Genomic DNA, 21,306 nt, shown 5'->3' on the forward strand with positions numbered 1-21,306 from the left:
CTTGTGCTTATATTAATATCTGGTCTAATGCATTTATAATATATTTTATGAGATAGATTTCTATTTTATTCTGAATTTGACTTACCATATTAAGTATATTTTATTCCAAATGACTAGTTTCTCATAGATTCATTATTCCAGATTTTTGGCAAGTAATTGTGAATTCTTTTATATAATATTTATTAAGCAATGTTCAAAAAAATATCTCCTAGGTTCTGAGAATACAGAGGTGAACGGACTGTCTCTCCCTCAAGAACCCATGATTTGAGGACCAAATTTTCAAATATTTTTATACAAGAATTTCTTTCTTTTAATCGTAGCTTCTTTTGCTCATGAACTTTGTTTCACCTATTTTGGCAATTATTCCATTCTGTTAATCTGTTAGTTGATGGAAACTATAAGAATATGCACAGACGCATCTTTATAGTGTACTTCTTGGAATAGGCTCACCAACTCCATATCATGAAAGCAGCTGTGGCCCTGAGTCCGTATATTGGACCTCTCTTCTCTCTAATGAAGGTAAGGTCCTGAGCTCAATCTGCTTGCAGGCCAGTTATCTTCACGTGACTTGTGAAGAGCTCACACCCTGATCTTTTGTGAATGACGTTATGAATGTCTTCCATTGGTTGCCCAGGAAGCAAGTCAAAGAGTTGAGTATTATCCCAAATCTAACTTCTGGTGGAAAAACAAACCAAAGCTCAGGTCTTATAGTCAGAAGAATCATTATTTAACCATGAGACACTCTGCACAGCTTTTATGCCATAGGATCAATGTTTATGGATGAATAAATGAGCCTGTGTGTGGTAGAGCCTAAGGGGCATGGGAGATCTGTTCATATTAGAAGGAGAGAGGCCACCAGGGGTAGAAATCACACAAGTGATTACTTCCAGTGTGGGGCTTAGGAAGCGAAGTGGGTTGCTGGCATGAGGGAACATGAGATGCCCTATGCACTCCCACCCCCAGGACACAGCACAGAAAGTTATAATGACAGCCCTGCAAGGCCTTTTCATTGTCAGTCTTTGGGATCTGTAGTCAATTTCTGCTGCACCCAAAGCCTTAGACACAGGACTCTGTCTGGGTGTCAAAGCTACAATACTAGAGGGACAGGTCTACAGATGAGCCCTGGTCTCTGCTCTCTGCTTCTCTCTTTCTTAACACATCTCACACTGTACTGTTATGGTTGGTTTGTCTATTTTCCTTCTAAATTCTGAGCTACTTGAAGACAACAACCCAGTAACTCCAGTGTCTGACCTGGTACTTAGTAGGCCTTCAGTTAATGTTTGTGGACTCCATGGATGCTGAATACGGAGTCTGGGAAGTAAGGTATTAGCTAGCCAAAGGCAGACAAGGTTGGAATGTCTCTGTAGAGGTGGTGATGACAGCTGGAGGGGGCCTCAAGAAAGGCCCTAGAAAAAATGAAATCTGCAGTGAGGTGCATGTTGGGGGCTGTGAGGGAACCAATGACAGCAGCAAAGCTGAGGAGAGCTCTGGACAGAGTGCAGGAAAGTTCAAGCCCCCTGTAGTGGCTTCTGGGGTGAAGTCAGCACTAAGTGGACTGAAGACCGCAGGGAGCCAGAGTAGTGAGAGCCTATGAACCAGCAGCCAGAGCAGCAGTGCACGTTGGAGGTGGCCAAGACAGGAATGGATGGAACTCACATTGCCCAAATACTGAGAGGATTAATGGGCCAGAGACTTTCACAATCAGAATCTCAGTCAACCCTTTAATCAACACAGCGTGGCAATATTTTTACACCCATTATGCAAATGAAGAAACTGCAGATCAGGAACTTGCCCCAGCACATAACTAGGGAGTGTCAGGACTGGGCTTTAAGCCCAGATTATATGACTCCATGTTCAGTGCTGCTTTCACGGCAACACACATGCCTGGGCCAACCCACCTGAGCCCCAGCACTAGGAACAGAAGGTAAATGTCTCCGTCTCTGGGAACTGGGCTTTGCATCTCAGCTTTGAAGAATCTGAAGTGGTATCTTCTGAGTGATATAGGCCATGTACTCCCAGTGACCAGTGAGTAGTGGCTCAGGGCTCCACATGGGGGGTTCATGTTTCAAACTCATGTCTCCAGTACCTATTGGCCAATGGAGTTTAAGAGAAGTTACATTTGTGTAGAGAAGATAGTAATTTTATTGTGTTTATTGTATTCTAAAATTTTTTTCAGTTTACATTGCATTATTTCTGTTAGCTTAAGTTTGGCATTTAGTTGACATTCTTTCCTTCTGAGTGTTATCAATTCAGGCTTAAACTACTCAGTCTTCTATATAACATCATCAGCTACAGACCTTTTCATTCATGTTATATTTGCCCCTTTAGCATAGAACAAAAAAAGAAAACACCATTGCTTAAAAATGGAAATAGTCCACTTTTTCATTTTAGAACTTCCAGAGCAGCCACTACTGTACAAATGTTGGTTGCTTAGAGATAATAAGACATTAGTCTCTATCTTCAAAGAGCTTACATGTAAACAGCTAAATCAGAGTTAAATGCTTGCTAAGTAGAACTACAAATAATATGGCCATGGCAGCTCAGGGAAACAGTGTATCCCAACAGCACCCTGAGAGTCAGGGTATAATAATGACTCTCATTTTAGTGGAAACTTGAACCCTGAAGAAAGAGAAAGACTTAAAGGATTAGAGAGACAAGAAAAAATAACTCTACCATTGCCTTGCTGTAAGGCCTTTTGCTATTTTTAAGGCTATAGCTTAGTGGTTAAAGGATTTGACTTGAGCCAGTCTACCTGCATCTCCATCCTGGCTTCTATCACTTACCTTGAACAAGTCACTGTGCTTCAGTTTTCACATCTGCAAAAAAGACATAATAATGGTTCCTACCTTTTTAAAGTTGTTTTGAGGAACTAAATCCACCCATATATTGCAAAAAGTATTTGAAACATTGCCTGATACATATTGTTATATAAGCCTTAGCTACTGTTATTCTCAGTGCCTCTTAGTTTCCTTATATCTAAAAGAGATAACAATACTGACCTTACTGATTTGTTGTCAGGATAAAATGAGTTAAAGTTCCAGGCATACGGTAAACACTGAACATCAACTTTCCTACTTTCTTAAGAGAAAATGTATTTCCTTAATTCAAAACAGACAATAATATGCACACACAAAAAATGTTAGCTTAAGAGTTGCCTTTTTGGAAATTGCCATTGTGAAGCTTTAGAAATTTGTGAACATCCCAATAAAAGTAGTGGCTCAAGTTTTGCTGGGGAATGTATTATTTATGCCCAAGTTCCAAAACTTATCAAGTTCCCAAAATTTACATGGCAATTTCCATGATAGACCCAGTGAAGCCTTTGAAGAGGCTTATTTATGTCAACATTTCAGAATAAAGCAATCCTATCAATATCTATAAAGCTTTGCAACACTCATTTCTTCCATCCACTCTAAGGGCTTTAAAGTCTGTTAGCTTGTTAAGAAACTGTTGTTTTTCATTTAACTTTGGAACTCTCTAAGCTGATGAATGAGAAGGCCTGCATTAAAGGGCATTTATAATAACAGTAATAAAACACTCATACATTTGGAGATAAACCAACTTTAAAAATGAGTTTGGCTATAAACTTATTCTTCCACATACATTTTGAACAGGGGCCCCCACAAAGGCATGCAAATGTTTGGGTGTGTACAGTAGTATTTTTAAAATTATTTTCTTAATAGACTTTATTTTTTGAAGCAGTTCTAGTTTCACAGCAAAATTAAGTAGATGATAGATATAGAGATTTCCACACGTGCATAGCCTCCCTATTATTAATATATCCCACCAGAGTGGTACATTTATTACAATTGATGAACCTACATTGATTGACACTTCATGATCACCACAGTCCATAGCTTGCATCAGAGTTCACTTTGGTGTTGTATATTCCTTGGAATGGGACAAATGTATAATGACACATATCTACTATTATAGTACCATACAGAGTATTTCGCTGCTGTAAACCTATTCTGTGCGTGCCTATTCATCCCTCCTCCTGGCCCAACCTCTGGCAACCACTGATCTTTTTTACCATCCCCATACTTTTGCCTTGTCTAGATGTCATATTGGAATCATACAATACGCAGTCTTCTTAGACTGGCTTCTTTCACTTAATACTATGCATTTAGGGGCTTCCCTGGTGGCACAGTGGTTGAGAGTCCGCCTGCCGATGCAGGGGACATGGGGTCGTGCCCCGGTCCGGGAAGATCCCACATGCCGTGGAGCGGCTGGGCCCGTGAGCCATGGCCGCTGAGCCTGCACATCCAGAGCCTGTGCTCCACAACGGGAGAGGCCACAACAGTGAGAGGCCCTTGTACCACACACACACAAAAAAAATGCATTTAAGGTTCATCCATGTCTTTTCATGGCTTGATAGCTCGTTTCTTTTTGGACTGAATAATATTTCATTGTCTTCTATAACACAGTTTATTTATCCATTCACCACCTGAGGGATTTCTTGGTTGCTTCCAAGTTTTGGCAATCATGAAGAAAGCTGCTATAAATATCCATGTACAGGTTTTTGTGTGGACATGTTTTCACTTCCTTTGGGTGAATACCGAGGAACACAATTGATGAATCATATGGTAAGAGTATATTTAGTTTTGTAAAAAGCTGCCAAACTGTCTTCCCAAGTGACTGAACCATTTTGCGTTCTCACTAGCAATGAATGAGAGCTCCTGTTGCTTCACCTCCATGCCAGCATTTGATATTTATCAGTATTCTGGATTTTGGTCACTTAATAGGTGTGTAGTGGTATCTCATTATTATTTTAATTTACATTTCCCCAATGACATATCATGTGGAGCATCTTTTCATATTCTTATATGCCATCTGTATATCTTCCTTGGTAAGGTGTCTGTTAAGGTCTTTGTCTCATTTTTTTTATCAGGTTGTTTGTTTTCTTATTGTTTATCAAGTCTTAAGGATTCTTTATATATTTTAGATAATAGTCCTTTATCAGATGTGTCTTTTGCAAGTATTTTCTCTCAGTCTGTGGCTTGTCTTTTTATTCTCTTGACAATGTCTTTTGCAGAGCAGAACTTTTTTAATTTTAATGAAGTCCAGCTTATCAATTCTTTCTTTCGTAAATTATGCCTTTGGTGTTGTATCTAAAAAAGTCATCACCAAACCCCAGGTCATCTTGATTTTCTCATATGTTATCTTCTAGGAGTTTTGTAGTTTTGAGTTTTAAGTTTATTTCTATGATCCATTTTGAGTTAATTTTGAGGGGTGTAAGGTTTGTGTCTAGATTTAATTTTTTGCATGTGGATGGCCATGGATCCAGCACCATTTGTTGAAAAGAGTATCTTTGCTCCATGAATTGCCTTTGCTCCTTTGTCAAAGATCAGCTGGCTGTATCTATGTGGTCTATTTCTAAGTTCACTAGTCTGTTCCATTGATCTATTTTTCTATTATTTCACCAACACCACACTGTCTTGATTACTGTAGCTTTATAATAAGTCTTAAAGTCAGGTAGTGTCAGTACTCCAGTACTTTGTTCTTCTCCTTCAATATTGTGTTGACCATTCTGGGTCTTTTGCCTTCCTATATAAACTTTAGAATCAGTTTTTCAATATCCATAAAATAATTTGCTGAAATTTTGTTTGAGATTGTGTGGAATCTATAGACCAAGTTGGGAAGAACTGATGTGCTGACAATATTTAGTCTTCCTGTACATAAACAAAATATCTCTCAATTTATTTAGTTCTTCTTTGATTTCTTTCATCAGAGTTTTATAGTTTTCTTCATATGTATATATATATATATATATATATATATATATATATATATATATATATATATATATATAGAGAGAGAGAGAGAGAGAGAGAGAGAGAGTGAGAGTTAGAGTTAGATTTATACCCAAGTATTTATTTTTGGGGGGTGCTAATGTAAATGATATTTATTTTTAACTTAAAATTCCACTTATTTATTGCAGGCATATAGGAGAGTTATTGACTTTTGTATATTAATCTTGTGTCTTGCAACCTTGCTATAATCACTTATTAGCTCCAAGAATTTTTGTTTTTGTTTTTTGTCAATTCTTTCAGATCCTTTGTATAAACAATTGTGTCACCTGTGAACAAGGATAGTTTTATTTCTTCCTTCCCTATCTGGATAGCTTTTATTTCCTTTTCTTGTCCTATTGCATTAACTAGGATATCCAGTACAATGTTAAAAAGAAGTGGTGAGACAGGGCATCATTGTTTAGTTCTTGATCCTAGTGGAAAAGCTTCAAGTTTCTCACCATTGAATCTGATGTTAGCTGTCGGTTTTTTGTAGATATTCTTTACCAAGTTGAAGTTCTCCTCTATTCCTAGTTTACTGAGAGCATTTATCATGAATCGCTGGTGGATTTTGTCAGATGCTTTTTCTTCATCTATTGATATGATGATATGATTTTTATTTTTAGGCTGTTGGTGCGATATGTTACATAAATTGATTTTAGAATATTGAACCAGGGTTGCATAGCTCAAATAAATTCCACTTGCTGGTGGTATATAATTCTTTTTATGCATTGTTGAATTTGATTTGCTAATATTTTGTTGAGAATTTTTGTCTATATTCATGAAAGACATTGGCTTGTAGTTTTCTTTTCTTCTAATATCTTTGTCTAGTTTTGGTATTAGGATAATGCTAGCCTCACAGAATGAATTAGGAAGTATTACCTCTGTTTCTGTCTTCTGAAAGAGACTGTAGAGAATTGGCGTGTTTTCCTCCTTAAATATTTGGTAGGATTCACCAGTGAACCACCTGGTGCTTTCTGTTTTGGAAGGTTATTAATTACTGATTCAATTTCTTTAATAGATATTGGCCTATTTATATCATCTATTTCTTTTTGTGTGACTTTTGGTAGATTGTGTCTTTCAAGGAATTGCTCCCTTTCATCTAGGTTATCAAATTTGTGAGCATAGAGCTGTTCATAGAATTATTTGATTATTCTTTTAATGTCCATGGGATCTGTAGTGATGTTTTCCCTTTCATTTCTGATATTAGTAATTTGTATCCTTTCGCATTTCTTCTTGGTCAACCTGAATAGAAGCTTATCGATTTTATTGATCTTTTCAAAGAACCAGCTTTTGCCTTCATTGATTTTCTCTACATACTTTCTATTTTCAATTTCATTGATTTCTGCTCTAATTTTTAGTATTTTTTTCTTCTGATCATTTTGGATTTAATTCTTCTTTTTCTAGTTTCCTAATGTAGACACTTAAATTATTAATTTTAGATCTTTCCTCTTTTCTAATATATGCATTTAATGCTATTTTATTATTTTCCTCTAAGAACTGCTTTCACTGCATCCCACAAATTTTGATAAGTTGTATTTTTATTTTCAGTTAGTTCAAAATATTTAAAAATCCCTCTTGAGATTTCTTCTTTGCCCATGTTTTACTTAGAAGTATGTTGTCTAGCCTTCAATTATTTGGGGGGTTTCCAGCTTTCTTTCCAATATCAATTTTTAGTATAATTCCATCAAGGTCTGAGAACAGGTATTATGTGATTCCTAGTCTTTTAAATTTGTTACAGTGTGTTTCAGAATGTGGTCTATCTTGATGAATGTTCCATGTGAGCTTGAGAAGAATGTGTATTCTGCAGTTGTTGAATAAAAGAATACATAAATGTCAATGATATCTAGGTCATTGACAATGTTGTTGAGTTAAACTATATTCTTATTGATTTTCTGCCTGCCAGATCTGTGCACTTCTGATAGAGGGGTGTTAAGAGTCTCTAACCATGATGGTGGTTCATCTATTTATTTTTGCAGTTTTATTAGTTTTTGCCTCACGTATTTTGATGCTCCTTTGTTAGGCATATACACTTTCAGGATTGTTATGTCTTCCTGAAGAATTTGCCCCTTTATCATTATGTAATGCCCCTCTTTATTACTGATAACTATTCTTGGTCTGAAGTCTGCTCTATCTGAAATTAATATAGCTATTCCTGCTTTCTTCTGATTAGTGTTAGCATGGTATATCTTTCTCCATTCATTTACTTTTAATTTACATGTGTCTTTATATTTAAAGCAAGTTTCTTGTAAACAATATATACTTGACTGTTGCATCCACTTTGGCAATCTCTGTCTTTTACTTGGTTTACTTAGACCATTGATGTTCAAAGTCACTATTGATATAGATTGATATCTACTATATTTGTTACAACTTTCTATTTTTTGCTCTTATTCTTTATTCCTGTTTTTATCTTCCTCTCTTTTTCTGCCATTTGTGGTTTTAATTGAGAATTTTGTTATTTCATTTTCTCTGCTTTCTTAATATATCAGTTACACTTCTTTTTTTCCTTTTAGTAGTTGCCCTGGAGTTTGTAATATACAACCAATCCAAGTTCATTTTCAAATAACACTATGATACTTCACTACCTTATAATAACAATTAAATCCTAATTCCTCCTTCCTGTCCCTTGTCACCACAGTCATTCATTTCACTTATGTATAATCATATATACATACATAAACATACATAATCAACCTAACACCATCTTCTGCCTTTTCTCTGGCTTCTCATCTTCCCTGTCAAAACTTTTCTTAGGAAAGGCTCTGTTATCAGTGGTTGAGAAGCATAGAAGAACCAGAAATCATCAGAACTAGAGTGACCTTAAAGACCACTTAGTTTAACTCACTTGAGATGCCTCAAGCTCTTCTACAACATCCCTGACAAGTTATCACTGTTTGTGCATACTAGTGATGTTGAACTCACCAATGCCTATAACCTGTGTATCGAATAAGCACAGTTCATGGAATATAATCAAAACACAAATTTTTACTTTCCATTGTCACTTTAATAGATACTTGGTGGGAGAAGTTTATTCCAGCCTCTAAATAGAAATAGGCAGAACTCATGGTTTCTGGTCACTCATGGCTAATGCACAGTGCTGCAGTCTTTTTAAATCACAAGTGTACATTCTCAATTCTGTAATTAAATATTCAACTCAATATGCTTTTCAACACTTCAGTATTCATCCAAAGACACAAATCTCTTCCAACCCTTAGTGGGTGATCTGCACCTTTCTTCTTGGCTTGCCTAGCTAATCTTGTTCTCAGACCCTTCTGGCATTGGAGTATAAGAAGGGAGAAGGGAGAAAGGCAGCAGAAAATTCTTACTTTATGAACTTACCATAAAGCTACTGAAATCAAATTTTAGAGCTCTTCATTTGCAAAGGCCTCTTCCATGGCCTTTTAGCTGTTTTGTACTTGTGATGCTTTATCTTTTTCTTAAAGAGAGCCGCTCAATATCTGTAAGTTTAAGACCTCACAAAAGTTGGAGTCATAAGTGCAGCCTTAAGTTGGCTCCACAGTCCATGATTCTGGCTGATGATTAAAACCAGTAGTTCCTGAGTATATGGAGTTGACAGATTCTTCAGAGGCTCTCCTGCTGAGCCCCTGTGAGGTGACTCCCAGGATACCAGAGGTCCCACCCTTTGGCTTGTTGCTGTGCCTCCCTCCTCAGCTTCGGATTTTCCTGTGGTCCTCCCTATCCAGATCCTCCACTGGACTCCCTTCATTTTTCAGTAGAAATCGTACTAAGCAGGACTTTACTAAAGTTTCCACATATGTTCTCTGGGCCTCGTGCACCTTCGACTCACCATTGGAGAAAGGGCAATTTCTTCCATTACAGAGGATCTGTTTCTTTTTGCACTACCCACTGAGACTGATGGCCGAAGTCTCTTGCTGGTCACACACTAGTCCAAGCCTCCTCTATTTTAGAGTGGTCTCTTTGAAGCCTGCTCCCTCTAGGCTGGACATAAAGAAGAGAGCACCCTTGCCACATTTCCTGTGAGGAAGAGAGAAGAGACAAGTTCCCTCTAAAGAAATCTCTTTGAAAATCCTTCCCCATCTCCAATCTCTTGACCCCTGATAATCTTCTTGTGGAATCATCTTCTTTGGAAATCTGTGTTTCTGTCCAGCACTTCTCTTTGGAATGTCCTAAGTGTTATACTGTGGTGCCATAGTTGTAATTCCAGTTTAACATCTTGTCATACACCCAAGGGAGTTCTCTCCACTTTTGGAAAGTTCTAATAAATCCAAAATACTTCCTTTCAAATTTCAAAAATGTGTCTTGCCATGGCTGGTTATGTTCGATGTCACACAAAATGAGGTTAATTCCTCTTCTACTTGATAGCCCTTTGTGCTAGACTGAATAATGCTCCCCACCCCCTGCCAAAAGGTATCCACATCCTAATCCTCAGAAGTTGTGAATGTTACCTTATATGGCAAAAGTGACTTTGCAGATCTGATTAATAATATTGAGATGGATAGACTATCCTGGATTCTTTAAGTGGACCTAAATGTAATCACAAATGTTCTTATAAGGGAGAGACAGAGGGATATTTGCCTACAGAGGAGAAGGCAAACTGATGATGAACACAGAGACTGGAGTGATGTGCTTTGAAGATAAGGGAAGGGACCACCATCCAAGGGATGAAGGTGGCTAGTAGGAACTGGAAAAGGTAAGTAATGGATCCTCTCTCCAGAGCTTCTAAAAGGACCCTACTCTGCCAACATTTTGACTTTAGCCCAGTGAATCATATCTCAGACTTATGAAATCCAGAATTCTAATAGTACAAATTTGTGCTGTTTTAAAGGGTTATGGTTTTAAAGGCTTACTATAGCTAAAGTTTTGGTATTCTTTTATATCAGTGTTAGGAAACAAAAACATCCTTCAAACAATTGACGAGCATTATAGCTTCTTGAGCCCCTTGGTGAAGAAGTCATGTAGCCTAGAAGGACTGGGACTCTTGTTTAAAGATATTTATGCAAAAAGCAGTGGCCCCTCCTGGTGCCCCAGCATCATCCAACTTAAATAAACATCACAGTTCTAAAATGTTTCCTTACATTTTATTTATTTGTTTTTGAGGTGGATTTTCCTAACTAAAGCCTACCAATTAATTTTTTTTTTTTTTTTTTTTTTTTTTTTTTTTTTTGCGATACGCGGGCCTCTCACTGCTGTGGCCTCTCCCGTTGCAGAGCACAGGCTCCGGACGTGGAGGCTCAGTGGCCATGGCTCATGGGCCATGTGGGATCTTCCCGGACCGGGGCACGAACCCGTGTCCCCTGCATCGGCAGGTGGACTCTCAACCACTGCGCCACCAGGGAAGCCCTCCAATTAATTTTTATCATGTCAAATTTCTACCCTATCTGGTCTTTGGGGCTTTCTCCAACTCTGAGAAAATAAAATAAAGGAAAACAAAAGTACTGATGGTACCAGCATACATGGCTCCATGGCTCCACAGACCATTTCAAAGTTCCCTTTAACTGAAACTTACTTCTTTTGTTCTATGAAGTTCAGCAGGCTGCATAACTGCCTTCTGCTGAAGAGCTTTAAATAATCCCTGCCACACACTATTTTTGGTATCCAGGACAATAGATTATTATAGGCAAAAGGGAAAATTCAGGGCAGTACTCCAAAAATAGGCCATCACATTTTGAAATGAATTGTCTCTTACTTGGTCCCAGGGTATCTTGCAGGGACAAAAAAATTCCCCAGGAGAGCAAAGCAAGGACCTTGATGGCATTTTGGGACAGCAAGTTTGGTTTTATTCTATTTTGTTCACTCTTTAAGTTTGATCAATTTCCTGTGTTCATTTGCATAACTTTGCATCTTATCATGTTCCCCCAATAACTGGGTAGTCTGGCAATTTCAATTTAGCACTCTTAATATAGCTCTTATTTTTTTAGCAAAGCCCAGAATGCTAAGAAAATTCCAAGCAGCAACATCTATGTTCTCTGCCTTGCTATATTATTTATGTTTTAATAGATGTATGAATTTATATACATATTATTATACCATTTGCAAACAAATATACAGCAGCAACATCACAACTTCACAGTAGCCAGTCTTATGCTAAACACTTTTATTGGCGTCTCTAATTATTCTATATATAGACAAGTTACATTTCTTTCACTATTTACCTTATCTCAGAACAAATTCAATTGAATTTACGTCAGCCTGCATTTGTGGAGCAAGTACAGTGTACTACGGGACAACATGCTAGACACTGACTACAAAAGTGGCATGCACGTGCTCCCTTTCTTAAAGAGCTTTCAGGCAAAAAAGTGATACAAACATGCAAAAGAAACCCATTCCAAAATGTGAGGATAATGTAAGTACAGATGCAAAAAGGACACAGATGAGGAGGTAATCTTTTCTCTTTGGGAAGGGTAAGGAGAAGCTACTGCGAAGAAATGATCTTTGGTTTGGGCTCATGGCTTTTGCTGTGTAGGATGTTTTGTTTGGTTTGGTTTTGGTTTTGGGGCCAGGTTTTTGTTTTGTTGACAAGGCCAGGAATTCAATGGGGAAGCATATTTCAGAAGAAGCTAACAAAGGGAATAGAGGCAATAGACAATGCAAATGCCTGGTGTATTTGAGGGAAAGCATGTGCATCAATAGGAATTAGATATTGCCTACACTTTAAGCCCTTCAGGAGGAAGTGCCAAAGGTAAGCTAGGCAAAGAGTGCAAGGGGTCTTTTAGACCATATTTACCCACTTCCTTCGTTCAAGTGTATAGATATACAGAAGCACACAGGCAGAAACATTAGACTCTTCATCTTCCAACACATTCATCTTCAGGCCAGTTCCCTGCTTCCATGTGCAGGGAGGAAGAAAGGAGACAGAACAGAGAGAAGAAAAAACAGTTGGGCTAGCAATCAAAATGCTTAAATTCAAGCCTAAATCACTACCTACTAGTGATTTGGTTTTCCGTTTTGATCTTTCCTGAGCTTCAGTTGCTACTGAAGAATGGAAATGGAAATGAGGATAACTGCCCTGCCTACTTTATCAGGTGATTGTACATGTCAGTCGTAAGAATGAGCTGTCAATTCTGAAATCCCATTAAGTATTAGTTTTTTTACATGCATTACCTCTAACTTTTATAACAATCCTGTGAAGTGAGACTTATTAATCTCATTTTTCAAATGATTAAAGAGAAATAAATAAGATTTTTTTCTAGTTGTATTGAGATATAATTGACATATAATATTGTGTAAGTTTAAGGAATACAGTGTTTTGATTAGATACACTTATATACTGCAAAATGATTACCACCATAGTGTTAGCTAACACCTCCATCACATCACATAATTACCTTGTTTGTATGTGTGTGGTGAGAACATTTAAGATCTACTCTCTTAGCAACTTGTAAGAACATAATATAGTATTGTTAACTATATGACCATGTTGTACATTAGATTTCCAGAGCTTATTTATCTTATCACTGAAAGTTTGTACTCTTTCACCAGTATCTCCCCATTTCTCCCACCCCCTGATAACCACAATTCTATTTTCCATTTCTATGAATTGAGCTTTTTTAGCTTGCACATATAACTGTTACATGCAGTATTTGTCCTTCTCTGTCTGACTTATTTCACTTACCATAAAGCCCTTAAGTTTCATCCATGTTATCGTGAATGGCAGAATTTCCTTCTTTCTCATGACTGAAAAACATTCCATTCTATATGTATGTATGTATGTATATGTGTGTGTGTGTGTGTGTGTGTGTGTGTGTGTGTATGTTCCATATCTTGGCTATTGTGAATAATGCTGCAATGGACATGGAAGTGCAGTTATTGCCTCAGTATCTTGTTTTCATTTCCTTTGGATATATCCCCAGAAGTGGTATTGCTGGATCACACAGTAGTTCTAGTTTTAATTTTTTGAGGAATATTCACACTGTTTTTCATAGTGGCTGCACCAATTTACTTTCCCACCAATAATGCACAAGGGTTACCTTTTTTTCATATCTTTGCCAATGCTAGTTTTCACTCGTCTTTTGATAATAGCCATTCTAACAGGTGTGAGGTGATAGCTTATCGTGGTTTTGATATGTATTTCCCTAATGACTAGTTGAGCATCTTTTCATGTACCTGTTGGCCATTTTTATGTCTTTTTTGAAAAGATGTCTATTCAGTTCCTCTGCCCATTTTTCAATTGACTGTTCTTCTTCTCCTGAGTTATATAGTTCTTTAAGTACTTTGAACAATAACTGCTTATCAGATATACAGTTTGCTTCCAGCTTTGTCCTTATTTCTTTTTTAACTTTATTGAGGAATAATTTAAAAATATAACTGTATGTATTTAAAGTGTAAAACATGATGATTTGATATACATATACATGGTAGAATGGTTACCAAGATCAAGATAATTAATGCAGAATGGCAACATGATGGCGCGAGCAGCGTTTGGGCCCCTGGGACGGCGTCTCTGGCAGGGTTCGAGAAATTTTTCTGTATGCAGTTCTAGGAGCAGTACAGCCAAAAATGTCGGCCTTCTTCTCACCAATATGAAGTGGGTACAGTTTTCAAACCTACACATTGATGTTCCCAAGGATTTGACCAAGCCTATGATAACCATTTCTGATGAACCAGACACATTATATAAACACCTATCAGTTTTAGTAAAAGGCCATGATGAGGCTGTATTGGACAGTTATGAATATTTTGTGGTGCTTGCTGCTAAAGAACTTGGTATCTCTGTTAAAGTACATGAAGCTCCAAGGAAAATAGAGCGATTTATTCTTCTCAAATCAGTGCATATTTTCAAGAAGGACAGGGTTCAGTATGAAATGAGAACACTTTACAGATGTTAGAGTTAGAACATCTCACTGGAAGTACAACAGATGTCTACTTGGAATATATTCAGTGAAACTTACCTGAAGGAGTTGCCATGGAAGTTACAAAGACAAAATTAGAACAGTTACCAGAACACATCAAGAAGCCAATCTGGGAAACAATACCAGAGGAAGAAGAAGAAAGCAAGTCATAAAGTCTCAGAGTGACCACTTGTGCTGGGATGTGAAGTGAGCATGTCAAGTGGAGGGAGTCTCCAGTGAAGACAGTTTCAAGTCACCCTGACTGCTCTCCTGAGGCCGCACGGCCTGATCAGTAGAAAGCAGGGATTGGAAGTTTGCGATACACCAGACTATTGTGCAAAAACCACTTTATCTATTCTTTTATACATGTCATTGTTTCAGTTCAGATTTTAACAAATGTGAGCAAACCATTTGGACCACTCTGTACCAAAAGAGTCAAATTCATATTTTGTTATTCCACTGTTGTTCAATTATTAGTTTGTACTGATTGTGATTTGTGTCATTTCATTCATCTAAAACTGAGTGTTTCAAATATTCCTCACACACATTTCTTTCTTTTGAGGGACACAGAAGGAAACTTTGGTTAATTTAACACTGAGCAGTTAAAGTTTTTGATATTTACCATAGTGCAGGCTGGCATATGCTAGTTTGGGGGTGGTGACCTCCAAGTTTTACCTCATGTAAGCATTACATTCTTGAAAATTGATATATTTTATAGCAGATCAAGCACATTTGTGTCATGCGCTGAACTCTTCTGTAGCCCAAACCCTTTCAGGGCTGCCTAGAAGGGTCACTATAATGGAATTTGAGCTCTCAAGAAATTACTATATCGTTTCATTCATCCTGTAATTCATTTATTCAATAAGCTTTTCTTTTGTTGACTTTGCACCCAGCACTATAGTAAATACCAAAAATTGAATAGCAATAACAGCTTTCAAAAATTGTGCAAGGCACAAATAAATACTTTTCCTTATTAAGTTCCATGCTGATAAGACCTCTTTCTTTTGGTGAATAGCACTCTTTTTGTTTGGGGATGTCTACTTTTCCATAAAATGAAATAGTAGTTAAAGCTCTGAAAGAGGCAAGATGACAGTGGGCTGAGGTTGTTGGTGTATCAACCCCAAGGGAGTGATACATTTCCTTTTTACAGCAGAATCCGGCCCATGTCTTTTGTGGTTTCCTGCACACCTTTGGGGTAGTTATGACTTCTCAGTTTTCCACACTTAAACTGGAGTCCCTGTTCTCTTTTCCCGACCTGCTATCATGTATGAGTGTTCTGAATGCACACTGCTCATGTATCAGACTTACATTACTGTCATTAACATGAAAAGAATTACAGCCTTGTGCCCCATGACCTCATTCTGTTTGCAGCTCAGTTGTCGACTGTGTCATTCACAAATGCCTAAAGCCTGTTTATCCCAGGTATAAGCCTCAGGATTAAGAACTAGTCAATAAAACAAGAACAGTATAATAGTAACTGCATCTAGCAAAGCAGCCATTGTGACTCATTTTCATTTTGAAAGAAATAATTCTTTAAAAATAAATGTAGACCCCCACACACACAAAAAAAGATAATTAATGCATTCATCACCTCACATAGTTAACTCTTTTTTTGTGGTAAGAATGCTTAAGATCTACTCTCAGCAATTTTTAAGTGTACAGCACTGTATTAGTTACTATAGTCATCATGCTGTACATTAGAACCTCAGAACTTATTCTTCTTATAACTGAAAATGCGTACCCTTTGACCTATATCATCTCATTTTCTCCTACGCCCAGCCCCTGGAAACCAACATTCTATTCTCTGTTTCTATGAAAGTGGCTTCTTCAAAAAAGATTCAACATATCTCTATCAAAATTTTGGTGCCATTTTTCACAGTCATAGAAAAAACTGTCATAAAATTCATATCGAACTACAAAAAACCCTGACTAGCCAAAGCAGTCCTGAGAAAGAAGAGCAAAACTGGAGACATCACACTTCCTGATTTCAGGTTATATTACAAAGCAATAGCAATCAAAAGTGTGGTATTAGAATAAAAACAGATACATAGACCAGTGTAACAGAATACAGAGCCCAGACATAAACCCATAATATGATAAACTAATTTTTGACAAGGGTGCCAAGAGTACACAATGGGAAAAGGATTGTCTCTTCACTAAATGGTGTTGGGAAAACTGGATATCCAAATGCAAAAGAAAGAAACTGGACTCCTATCTTACACAATTTGAAAAATTAACTCAAAATGAATCGAAGACTTAAATGTAAGACCTGAAACTGATACTTCTAGAAGAAAACATATGGAAAAAGCTCTGGCATTGATCTAGGCAATGATTTCTTAGGTAAGCCAGCAAAAGTACAGTCAACAAAAGCAAAAATAAACAAGTGGGACTACATCAAACTAAAGAGCTTCTGCACAGCAAAGGAAACAATCAATAATTTAAAAGGCAACCTACGGAATGGGAAAATATATTTACAAGCCATGTGTCTGATCAGGGGTTACTATCCAAAATATATAAAGAATCCATACAACTCAATAGCAAAAATAAATAAATAATCCAATTTTAAAATGAGCAAAGGACCCGAACAGACATTTTTTCAAAAAATATAAATAAATAAAGACATAAAGATGGCCAATAAGTATATGAAAAGGTGCTCAATGTCACTAATCATCAGGAGAATGCAAATCAAAGCCACAATGAGATATCACCTCACATCTCTTGGATGGCTATTATCAAAAAGAAAAGAATTAACAAAGGTTGGTCAGGATGTGGAGAAAAGGTAACAATTATATAGTGTAGGTGGGAATATAAATTAGTACAGCCATTGTGGAAAATAGTATGGTGATTTCTCAAAAAATTAAAAATTGAACTTACGTATTATCCAGGTTTGTTCTTTCTCAAGACTACTTTGGCTATTCAGGGTCTTTTGTGGTTCCATACAACTTTTAGGATTTTTTTCAATTTCTGTGAAAAAAAGCTATTTGAATTTTGATAGGGATTACATTGAACCTGCCAATTGCTTTAAGTGATGTAGACATTTTAGCAATATTAATTCATACAATCCATGAAAACAGAATCTTTTCAATTATTTGTGTCTTCTTTAATTTCTTTCATCAATGTCTTATAGTTTTCCCTGCAGAGATCTTTCATCTCCTTAATTAAATTTATTCCTAAGTATTTTATTCTTTTTGATGCTATTGTAAATGGGATTTTTTTCAATTTCTCTTTCTGATAGTTTGTTGTTAGTGTATAGAAATGTAACTGTTTTCTGTACATTCATTTTGTATCCTGCAACTTTACTGAATTTCTTTATTAGTTCTAACAGTATTTGGAGGAGTGTTTAATGTTTTCTACATATAATATCATGTCATCTGCAAATAGGGACACTTTTTACTTTTTACTTTCCAATTTGGATGTCTTTTATTTCTTTTTATTGCTTAATTGGTCTGACTAGGACTTCCAGTACTATGTTGAGTAGGAGTGATGAGAATGGCCACCATTGTTTGTTCCTGATCTTAGAAGAAAACTTCAGCTTTTCACCATTAAGCATGATGTTAGTTGTAGGCCTGTCTATGTGACCTTTATTATGCTCAGGTATGTTCCCCTTATGCCCAGTTAGTTGAGAGATTTTATCGTGAAAAGATGTTGATGTTTTTCAAATGCTTTTCCTGAATCTATTGAGATGATCATATGATTTTTATCCTTCATTTTGTTAATATGGTGTATCACATTGATTGATTTGTGGTTATTGAACCATCCTTGCATCCCTGGAATAGATCCCACTTGATTATGGGGTATGGTCCTTTTAATGTACTGTGGAATTCAGTTAGCTAATATTTTGTTGAGGATTTTTGCATCTATATTCATCTGGGATATTGGCCTGTAATTTTCTTTTCTTTAGTATCTTTGTCTGATTTTGGTATCAGGTTAATGCGGCCTTGTAAAATGAGTTTGTAAAATGTTCTCTTCTCTTTTTTGGCAGAATTTGAGAAGGATTTATATTAATTTTCTTTAAATGTTTGGTAGAATTGACCAGTGAAGCTGTCTGGTCCTGGAGTTTTGATTAATGATTCAGTCTTCCTCCTAATAATTGGCTCATTCATATTTTTTATTTTTCTTGGTTCAGTTGTGGTAGGTTGTATGTTACTAGGAATTTATCTATTTCTTCTAGGTTGTCCAATGTATAGGTGGTATAATTGTTCATAGTAGTCTCTTATGATCCTTTATATTTATGAAGTATCAGTTGGAATGTCTCCTCTTTCATTTATAATTTTATCTACTTTAGTCCCCCCTCTGTTTTTTTTCTTCATGAGTCTAGCTAACGGTTTGGCTATTTGGTTTATCTTTTCAAAAAGCTAGCTCCTAGTTTCATTGGTCTTTTCTATTTTTTAAGGTCTTTTTTTTTCATTTATTTTCTCTCTGACCTTTGTTATTTCCTTCCTTCTACTTACTTTGGGCTTTCTGTTCTTTTTCTAGTGTCTTGAGTTGTAAAGTTAGGTTGTTTACTTGAGATTTTTCTTATTTGATAATATCAGCATTTATCTCTATAACTTCCCTCTTAAAACTGCTTTTGCTACATTCCATAAGTTTTGGTATGTTGTGCTTTCATTTTAATTTGTTGGAAGACTTATTTTTATTTCTGTTTTGACTTTTTCATGACCCTTTGGTTCAGAAACATGTTGTTTACTCTTCACACATTTGTGAATTTTCTAGTTTTCTTCTTGTAATTGATTTCTACTTTCATATCATTGTGGTCAGAAAAAGACACTTGATATGATTTTAATCTTCTTCCATTTATCAAGACTTGTTCTGTGACCCAGCATATGCTCTATCCTGGAGAATGTTCCATGGGCATTTGAGAAGAATGTGTATTCTGCTGGTGTTGGATGGAATGTTCAGTAAATGTCTTTGTGATTGTCCAACCTGCTTTCTTCTTAGTGGCTGTCAGTAGCTGATGGTGTGCCTAGACCCATCAGTGTCCCACAGGGGAGGATTGCACTTAGCACCTAGATGCAAGTTGGTTGGAAGCCAGACTCTCAGGCAGCAGCTGGGAAAGTATGTAGTTAGGCCCCTTTCAGGTAAAAATTGGGAGTTGGGCATTTTTGCCTTCTCCCTCTGTGCTGAGCTCTGGAGGGATAGCCAGTTATTAAATGCTTCTTTGTTTCCTGCAGTCATGTGGAACTCCTAAATGGAAGCCACACTGACTATCAGAACAGGCTGTCTGGGGACCTGTCCTTTGGATGACAACCACAAAAGCTAGGGTACAGATGTGTGTACAAGTTCCTTCCAGGGAGATACTGGTGACTCAAAGTGTCCCATTTTGATATGCGTATTTTCTTGCTTGAACAATGTGTAAGAGTCACTCAGTTAGTTTCTGGATCTCTTTCTGAGGGAATTGCCTCACATTTGGTGTGTATTTGGGAGGAGGAGTTTGGGCGCCTCCTATATTGCTATCTTTAAAGACCACATTCAGGAGACCTTCAAGACAACAGAGGAGTGAGACCTAGAGATAGCCTTCCTCCCCACAAATACATCAGAAATGCATCTACATGTGGAACAACTCCTACAGAACACCTACTGAACACTGGCAGAACACCTCAGACTTCCCAAAAGGCAAGAAACTCCCCAAGTACCTGGGCAGGGCAAAAGAAAAAAGAAAAAACAGAGACAAAAGAATAGGGAAGGGACCTGCACCACTGGGAACGAGCTGTGAAGGAGGGAAAGTTTCCACACACTAGGAAGCCCCTTCACTGGTGGACGGGGGGTTGGGTGGTGGGAAAGCTTCAGAGCCACAGAGGAGAGAGCAGCAACAGGAGTGCAGAGGGTAAAGCGGAGATATTCCCTCACAGAGGATCTGTGCCGACCAGCACTCACCAGCCTGAGAGGCTTGTCTGCTCATCCGCCAGGACAGATGGGGGCTGGCAGCTGAGTCTCGGGCTTCAGAGTACAGATCCCAGGGAGAGGACTGGGGTTGGCTGCGTGAACACAGCCTGAAGGGGTTAGTGCACCACGGCTAGCGGGGAGGGAGTCCGGGAAAAAGTCTGGAGCTGCCTAAGAAGCAAGAGACCATTGTTTCAGGATGTGCGAGCAGAAGGGATTCAGCGAACTGCCTAAACGAGCTCCAGAGATGGGCACGAGCTGTGGCTCTCAGCATGGAAACCAGAGACAGGCATGAAACGCTAAGGCTGCTGCTGCAGCCACCAAGAAGCCTGTGTGCAAGCACAGTTCACTATCCACACCTCCCCTCCCGGGAGCCTGTGCAAGCCCGCCACTGCCAGGGTCTCGTGATCCAGGGACAATTTCCCCGGGAGAACACAGGGCGTGCCTCAGGCTGGTGCAACGTCTCGCCGGCCTCTGCCGCTGCAGGCTCCCCCTGCATTCCATACGCCTCCCTCCCCCCTGTCCTGAGTGAGCCAGAGCTCCCTAATCAGCTGCTACTTTAACCCCATCCTGTCTGAGCGGGAACAGACGCCCTCAGGCGACCTACACGCAGAGGTGAGGCCAAATCCAAAGCTGAACCCCAGGAGCTGTGCGATCAAAGAAGAGAAAGGGAGATCTCTCCCAGCAGCCTCAGGAGCAGTGGATTAAATCTCCACTATCAACTTGATGTACCCTGCATCTGTGGAATACCTGAAGAGACAATGAATCATCCCAAAATTGAGATGGTGGACTTTGGGAACAATGATATATATATTTTTTATTCCTTT

At 37.9% G+C, this 21,306-nt stretch overlaps 1 pseudogene across 1 annotated transcript; it reads left to right on the top strand.

The window, feature by feature from the left end:
* The first annotated feature begins 14,170 nt into the window (after positions 1-14,170).
* LOC307053414 (small ribosomal subunit protein uS10m-like) lies at positions 14,171-14,772 on the top strand (annotated as a pseudogene). The gene has a single exon. The product of its transcript is annotated as a small ribosomal subunit protein uS10m-like (transcript).
* Positions 14,773-21,306: the final 6,534 nt, after the last annotated feature.

This window comes from Hyperoodon ampullatus, assembly GCF_949752795.1.
Source record: "Hyperoodon ampullatus genome assembly, chromosome: 5".
NCBI classification, from domain to species: Eukaryota; Metazoa; Chordata; class Mammalia; order Artiodactyla; family Ziphiidae; genus Hyperoodon; species Hyperoodon ampullatus.